Genomic DNA, 8,048 nt, shown 5'->3' with positions numbered 1-8,048 from the left:
CTGGTCTATATTTTCAGTACCTACAGAGGCGGGGTGACAGAACCTTCTCCCCCAGAACAACTATAAATAGAAACAATTTCTAGATTGGGTTTATACAGTAGTCAGAATTACAGGTAGCAAAAATTCGCCCACGCAACAGCTTCTGGAAGCGAAGCAAAACCAGAAGAAAAAAAAAGTTTTGCTCACTTTCCAACCTTGCTGAGGAAAGGGCAGTCTTGATTTTCAGAATCGCATTTTCAGACATTAAAAATGTTCCCGTTCCTAACCAGGGCTCTATAACTATCTAGCTCGGGATCTGCCCCTTTGGGCTGTTTTTTTTTTTTTGTTTGTTTTTAAAGGGCTAAGCTTTTCAGATTCCTACTGTCTGGAAAGCTAGCTTAGCTGTAACATTTATACTTCGCACGCCGGCTGCTTCTCTGAGCCACGGTCTCTGGTTCCGCAGTGGTAAACCAGAGGTTCTCTTTTGGGAGTCTAATGCCAGGCGCTATTTCGTGCCAACTGCCAGCCAAGGGGCACTGCGGGGAAGAGGTTAGCCAGCTATCCTGATTCTAGGACATCTGTTCATTATATAGCAGTTTTAAAGGGAAAGGCCCCTGGTATGCGAGGCACACCCCAGCATACGTCCATTGCACTAACCTGCCGGCTACAGCTGAGCAAAAGCAAAACCCTGAGACCTGAGGAATGTACCGTGTAAGAGGGGCCAGAGGAAGAGGGGTATTTACAAAGGTGGGGTGGGGAGGTGCGGTGGGAACTAGGATTCATTTGCAAATGTTGGAAGGCTTCTATTTTCTGAAGTCTCTTCCCTCTCATCCCTCATTTTCCTTGTTCTTCTGCCAAATTCCCAGACTTACAAATTCAACATTTTCTCCTTTTTCACCAGAGTTCGGCGTGATACAATAAAACTCTCTGGGGTTCCCCCCTTCTCCTTAAGAGCAGCTACTCTCTGCAACAATCCAGACTAGTTCCATATGGAAACGGCTGAGAAAATATGGGAAAAAATACGAAAATACAAACCATAGTAGCTGGCCGACGGAAAGATAGGGATTGTTGATGTCACCTTGGTCTTACTGAAGAGAGGGCAAAGATTTCCTGGTGATGGTGGCATCAAAATAACTCGACGGGATAGGGTAGATTAGGCTAAAACCCATCAAATCTTAGATACAAGGGTGAAGGGCTTCACATAGGACCCTAAGATAGATAGATAGATAGATAGATAGATAGATAGATAGATAGATAGATAGATAGATAGATAGATAGATAGATAGATAGATAGATAGATAGTTTGCGTGGCTCTGAACGGCATTAAGGATTTCGAGCTGGGGAAAAGATTTAGACACATTTAAATCAAGTCTGGAATCAACCCAAATCATTAAAAACGGAGATTTCCTTTTTCAACCCTACCATCCATGCAGCTGAATTCTGGATATTCCTCCCCCAATATTCGAGAAACACAATTTAAATTCATTTAAAAACACTAATATTTGATAACAATACTAGCAGATCGCCAGCGATACCGAATCACTCAGCTGGGCTCCTTTGGTCTATTTCATTTTAAAAGTTTGATCCCCCCCAACCCCAACCCCAACCCCTAACTCTCTTTTAAAAGCGGCGGTAGCCAAAGCGAACAGCAAATCGCCCCATGGTTTTCCCCCCCCCCTTTCTTTTTTTCCTTTCCATGACAAAAAAAGAAGCGAATGTAAACACTCCTGTATGCCAACCTACTGCCACCGTGTGCCCACTGGGCAGTGCCAGCCAAAGAGGGGGGGGATGATGGGAGGAGTCATTGCTTCAGTTTAAATTTCATGGCATCTGTTCATTATTATACAGTGTGGATGTTTATATGGACAGCTAAATTAAAGACAGATTTCTGCCAAAATTGCAGCTCCCATAAAAAAACCCGATGATACAGAACCTGGTGGCTTTGCTTTAACCCCCCCTAGAATGGGATAGCGGGGGGTCGTGGGTTTTACTGTTACAGTAAGTCTTGCACAGGGTACGGGAGATGTGATATTTACCAGAATTCTGTGTGGAATAAATATAGGCGGAAAGCTGAGGGTGGGGGGGGAGAAGGTCTTTTCTTCACATCGCACTAAAAACCAGGCAATTCCACCATTCTCAAGCTCAGAGCACGGGCAGTGGTGATCATTTTTAAATCGCCGGCTCAGATTTCTTCCGATGATGGCAGGCAGCTACAAAAAGGCAGAGAATGCAGGAGGCTTTTCGGGTTGGTTTCTCGCAAGAATCTGAAAATTTCAATTAAAAAAAATTCACAGGGGGATTGGGTTAGATTAATTTCCAGGTATTTTAAAATAAATAATAATAATAATAATTAAAAGACCCTGGTGGATTTAAACCTCCCCTGAATTTGAGGCGGAAGGATGGCAGTTCAGATTTCTCTTTTTCCTGCCCCTTATACAGTCTGTCTTTCCATTCCCCAGCCCCCTCCTCACCACTCCAGTCTGACAGGATTCATATCAAAAGAGTTAAAACAAGGACATCTGTGCCTAGAATTACTGTGAATATCAAAACCTGCCAATGACTGTTGGCATGAACCGAGTAACAAATGCTTGATACTCCGGAATGCTGAGCACTTGGCAACTCACACGCTGCTAGTTCGGGAGAGAGAGAGAAAAACCCTCCCAACTGGACCCAGTTGAAACTTGCTGCCCCTCTCCCTCTTCTCATAACCCGGCCACGTCTTTCAGGGCTGAGCGCCCCCGCGCTCGGCCTCTGCTGAGCTTCGCTCTGGAAGGCAACGGGACCCACACATTCAGTGCACAGATGGCAGGGAAGCCCAGGTTAAATCCAGCAGACCCGAGGCTGGTTCCCCTCGAAGGTGAGTTGCTCACCCTAGAGGCAGGCGGGGTCGGAGGGCCGGATCAAAGAGCGAACGAGCTACGTTTTGAAATGCCCAGGGTCCAAAATGCTAAGAAAATTAATGACATTTGCACGGGAGTAGACAGATAAAACAGGTACCGAAAAAAATACATATATAATATATAACCCAGTCACACATTTCATATTCATGGAGAAAGACACGCATATATATTACTAACATAGATAGATGGATAGATAGATAGATAGATATTGGGGTGTGTAGGGGGATAGATAGATAGATAGACAGATAGATAGATAGATATTGGGGTGTGTAGGGGGATAGATAGATAGATAGACAGACAGATAGATAGATATTGGGGTGTGTAGGGGGATAGATAGATAGATATTGGGGTGTGTAGGGGGATAGATAGATAGATAGATAGATAGATAGATAGATAGATATTGGGGTGTGTAGGGGGATAGATAGACAGATAGATATTGGGGTGTGTAGGGAGATAGATAGATAGATAGATAGATAGATATTGGGGTGTGTAGGGGGATAGATAGGATTATACCTTATTTTCACTTTATTCTACCTATATACAATATGTACATCGACAAAGATATATGTATGTACAGAAGAAGAAGGAATTTATATATGTAAATGATAAACGCGGGTGATGTGTGTATTATGTGTGTGTGAAGTAAAATTTCAATCTGGTCAAGTGTATTGTCCATATGATATCTAGATAAATAGAAGTCTAGATACATAAATACAGTGAGGGGGTGTAACTTTATTTCTACTTATTTAGAGACAATATGTGTGTACTCATAACATATAGCTATATATATGAGCGACATCAATTATATAATACACCCTCGCATAGGTTATCTCTGGATTATAATATGCTCTGTATTCACACCTTTAGAAATCACAGACCCGCATTCTTTTTCCTCGGGGTAGGTTTTCACTCCGCGTGTCTAGAAATCGGACAGTCAGAGGCAGACGTGTAGGACGGATTACAGACATAGAAATGCCGGGCTAGAAGGCACCTGACAGGTCACCGAGTCCAGCCCCCTGCACTGACGTAGGACAAAATAACCCCAGATTGCGATATACACACCTCGCATTCTTTATTTGTGTAGCACAAACACACACGCGGATTTCAGCCCATCTATATAATTTATGACACGGCGATACAATCCGCACCCGGTGTGTGTAGCCATATCGGGGTGTTTACATCTCCTACGTCCATGCCTAGTACAACGGATCACACACCACGCCTCGATCAGCCCCTTCATCGGTGCACGCTGGTTTGTGTCTAGATACACATGGCTCATCTAGAGATGTGCACACAGAGAAAACATACAAAGACCCCCCCACACGTATACACATAGGTGTCTACACCGCACCCCCCTGTACTCACACGAGGAGGGGGGGAGAGAGACGATGTATCTACATTGCTGGGCCAAACCCTCAGCGTCGCTCCACTGAGTTAGCGGAGTTACACCGTCTACACCAGCTGGCGGAGGGAAATATACACAATTTATTACACAACCACAACACAACCCCATTCCCTCTTTACAAAGGGCTCTTCGTTTCTCTCTCTAATTGCACACCGAGAGACAACACGCCCAGCGCACACGAGAGGGGCACAGAAGGGATGCCACCCTCCCACGTGTGGGTGCGTTTATTTTGCACACCCTTCCATATAATCCACCCCCCGCCCTCCATCCATCGGTCTCCCCACCCCCCGTCTCCCCCGACTCTGCTTCTCTCTAAATCCACATTTGGATGTGAGACTGGCCGGGCTTGTATTTTCCCAGCCAAAAAAGCAGGGAGCTTTTCGCCAAGAAAATGAAGCTTTCTCCAGGGGGAGTCGAGCGCCACTCCGTGCCCAGTGCCAGCTTGGGGGGGGGGAGATGGGGGCTCCAAGGAGGAGTCTAGCTCGCATCTAAAATTCCAAGACATCTGTTCACTATATAAGTCAGATCCCGCTCTGGTTCAAGGCACGACAATTCTTGCCTAAGCCTTCAGCCCTTGTCAGTATCTCCGGGAGAGATGTATACCAGCCCAAAGATTGGGGTGTGTTTGTGTAGGGGGCGGGGACCCCCTTCCAGAAGGACTTCCCCTTTTGTATACTGGCCGAGAGCTGTTGAAATGGCTTGATCTGAATCCTGGGAGCTGGGGGCGGAGGGGCACTCACCCCCTCACAATTGTGCTAGATGGGAAGCCGAGCGATCTCGTTAAGGATGCAAGTCTCTTTCCCAAGCTGGCAAGGGTTTTGGCAAGGTTGCCACGAAAGGTTAGAGGACGAGGCTTTCAGTAGCAGCCAGAATCAATTAGTCGGTGGCCCTGTTATTACCAGTTTAATTTGGATAAAGGCTTAAACACACAAGAAAACTGCTTGACTCTTGTATCTAAAACGGATCAATGGAGTGGGGGTGGTGGGGGGCAGGCAAACGTTGTGGATCAGGACTGGCTGGGAGCTCAGGGGCAAAGGGACAGATTCCCCTCTCCCAAGGCGTGGGGAGGATGGGTTTGGGAAGGGGGTATCGAAGGGAAACCGAGATCACCGTCCGCGTTGGCGCTCAGTGCTCTGGAAAAACCCACTGAACCAGAAAGAAACAAAGCAACGAGGCGCTCGTCTAGTGGGTTCCCTTTCAACGTTACTATTTAACGCCAGGCGGTTTCAGACCTTCCTGAGAGGAGGGGCCCAGGGATGGGAGGACAGGGGCAGACCAGGGCTCCAGGGGACATTTTAGATCTAGATCTATCCTGTTGCTTGTTCAAATGCTCCTGATTACATGTAAATTCCGAGGCAGCGCGGGCAGCCTGTAATTAACCTGGGGGTGGGGTAAGGGGGGATTTCAGGGCAGTTTGGCTCTTCTGCAACTGACAAGAAGTTGAGAGGGCGGCTCGGGATGGCATTTTTGGGCCCGGGTAAGATTCGGGTGACAGGGGGTGGTTGTTTATTTCCACACCCGCCGTGGGAAAATTCCTGGCTTTCCTCGTGCTGAGAGGACTTCGACCCACTGATCAGGTCAGCCTCAGACAACACCGCTCAGATCTCTCCAGCCTGCCGAGATATTTACCCTCCGATCCCACGGCTTTAGGGCCGGGGCTGGGAAGGGATTGCTTTTCTTTCTTCTTTTCTTTAAATGACCTCTAGTCATTTTTTGAATCGCACAAATCTCCTTCCTGCCGCCTGGCAGGTGATCGGGCAGAGCTCGTGGAAGGATTTGGATGGTAAATTTAGTTTCAACCAGACAGATTTCAGACAAAGTGCTGGCGAATCAGAAATGCGCCCTCCCTCCACGCAGCCAAATAAATGAGAGCCAAAAAATGGCGATCTTGTATGGGATCCACAAGCCACAGGCCCTGCGAGGATTTGCAGGTGAACTAATGGATCGGCTGGCCCCGATCCTGCAGGTGTTTAACTCTCCGCGTTGTGCGGTCCCAGCGGGGGAAATCCTGGCCCCGCCAAATGTTGTCTGGATTTCAGAATTTATCCCCACGGCGCTCGCAGGGCACAAAGCAAAGCAGGTGGCCAAGCGCTTGAGGATCTGGGTCGTTCACAATTTCTATCCACCCAGTTTGCAGCTAGGGCAGGGCGACAAGGGCACTGAGCTAGTTAAAGACCCTCCCCACCCTCCCTCCCCACTGAGAGCTGGGCGCTCTGCAAGCAGGGTGACAAAGGAAGGTGCCGAATAACTAGCACAGGCTTCAGTCCTTGGCACTTGGCTGTATCTGGGCTGCAGCTTCCTGCCTCCCTGGCCGGGGATGCACCAGGAGCAGGTGCTGCCCACCTGATCAGCTGTCCCCAGGCGGCACTGCAAAGGCTGGTAAGTGGGTTTCTGCTGCCATGTGGCCTGGGTCCTGCTGCCGGGCCTGGCTGGGGGGTTTTAAAGCCACAGGAACAAATGGAACCCCCCAGGGCAGGGGAGCTGGGTATTGGCCCCTGGGAGAGGGTGGATAATTGGGAGAGGAAATCAGCTCCCCCTCGCTGAGAGGCTACAGCCCAAACCTTTGCACATTCAGTAGCTGTCCTAGCTGCATCACACCATCACACTTCAGCCACCCATCCAAACCAGGTGGCCCGGGTCCAAGTCACCCCATTCCTTGGCTGGGGGAAGGAGGAGCTCAGTTGCCTTTAAACCCTCTTTGCAATCCCTGTCTACATTGCATTGTAAACCCAGGTCCGTGGGACCCAGGCTCCGTGGCTTGGTGGTTCCAAGCCAGCGCTTCAGCCTCCTTGGTTCACCAAGGCTCGGCCCGGGTCTCACAGCTGCGTCCGTGCTGCACCTGACTCTGGTGTGCGGCTTGACCTGCATCCACACTGCAAAAGGACATGGCTTGGACACGAGTCACACCGGGACTCGGACGCTGAGCCACACACCCCCAGCAGAACCCTAGGATCTGGGTCCTGAATGCTCACTGACCCAAGTCAGGCCGATTTGTGCGTGGACACAAGGGGGACTTGGGCTCAAACCTTAGTCAGAACCTGGGTTTAGTGCAAGTGTAGACAGACCTGCAGGGCTGGGTGGAAAGCTCATAGGCCTCAGGGCTGCTCTGACTTCTGCTCTGCATCCCATGCTCCATCGCCATGGTCTGTGGGAAGCAGAGAACAGCTGTAGTCCTAGGAACACTGCTCACGTCCTCTGCGCCCCTGCTCAGGGGGAGGTTTCCACAAGCAAACAGCATAAAGGGGCCTTAATGCAACTGGATGAGGCCTTGGGCCAGACGGATCACACATGTTGACCACAACCAAAGATAAACCAAATTATGCTGGCATAGTGGGGCACCTACTCTCCCATCTACCCTCTGCTGAGCCCAGCTCTGGGTTTTAGCCCCAGCCCAGGGCTGAGGAGAAGGGCAAAGTGCTGTGATCCCCAAGGGCATTGTCAGCCCTGGGTTTTTGTATGCGTGTGTGTGAGACAGAGAGGTCTGGACAAATTGCAGAAAGGCCAGAGAAGAGCAACAAAAATGATGAAAGGTCTAGAAAACATGAGCAATGCGGGAAGATTGAAAAAATTGGGTTTGTTTAGTCTGGAGAAGAGAAGACCGAGAGGGGACATGAGAACAGTTTTCAAGTACATACAAGGTTGTTACAAGGTGGAGGGAGAAGAATTGTTCTTCTTAACCAGTGAGGATAGGACAAGACGCAATGGGCTTAAATTACAGCAAGGGAGGTTTAGGTTGGACATTAGGAAAAACTTCCTACCTGTCA

Source organism: Lepidochelys olivacea (assembly GCF_965140295.1).
Source record: "Lepidochelys olivacea isolate rLepOli2 genome assembly, chromosome: 27".
Taxonomy (NCBI): Eukaryota; Metazoa; Chordata; order Testudines; family Cheloniidae; genus Lepidochelys; species Lepidochelys olivacea.
The sequence above is the reverse complement of the archived record's forward strand: the minus strand, read 5'-3'. Positions refer to the sequence as shown.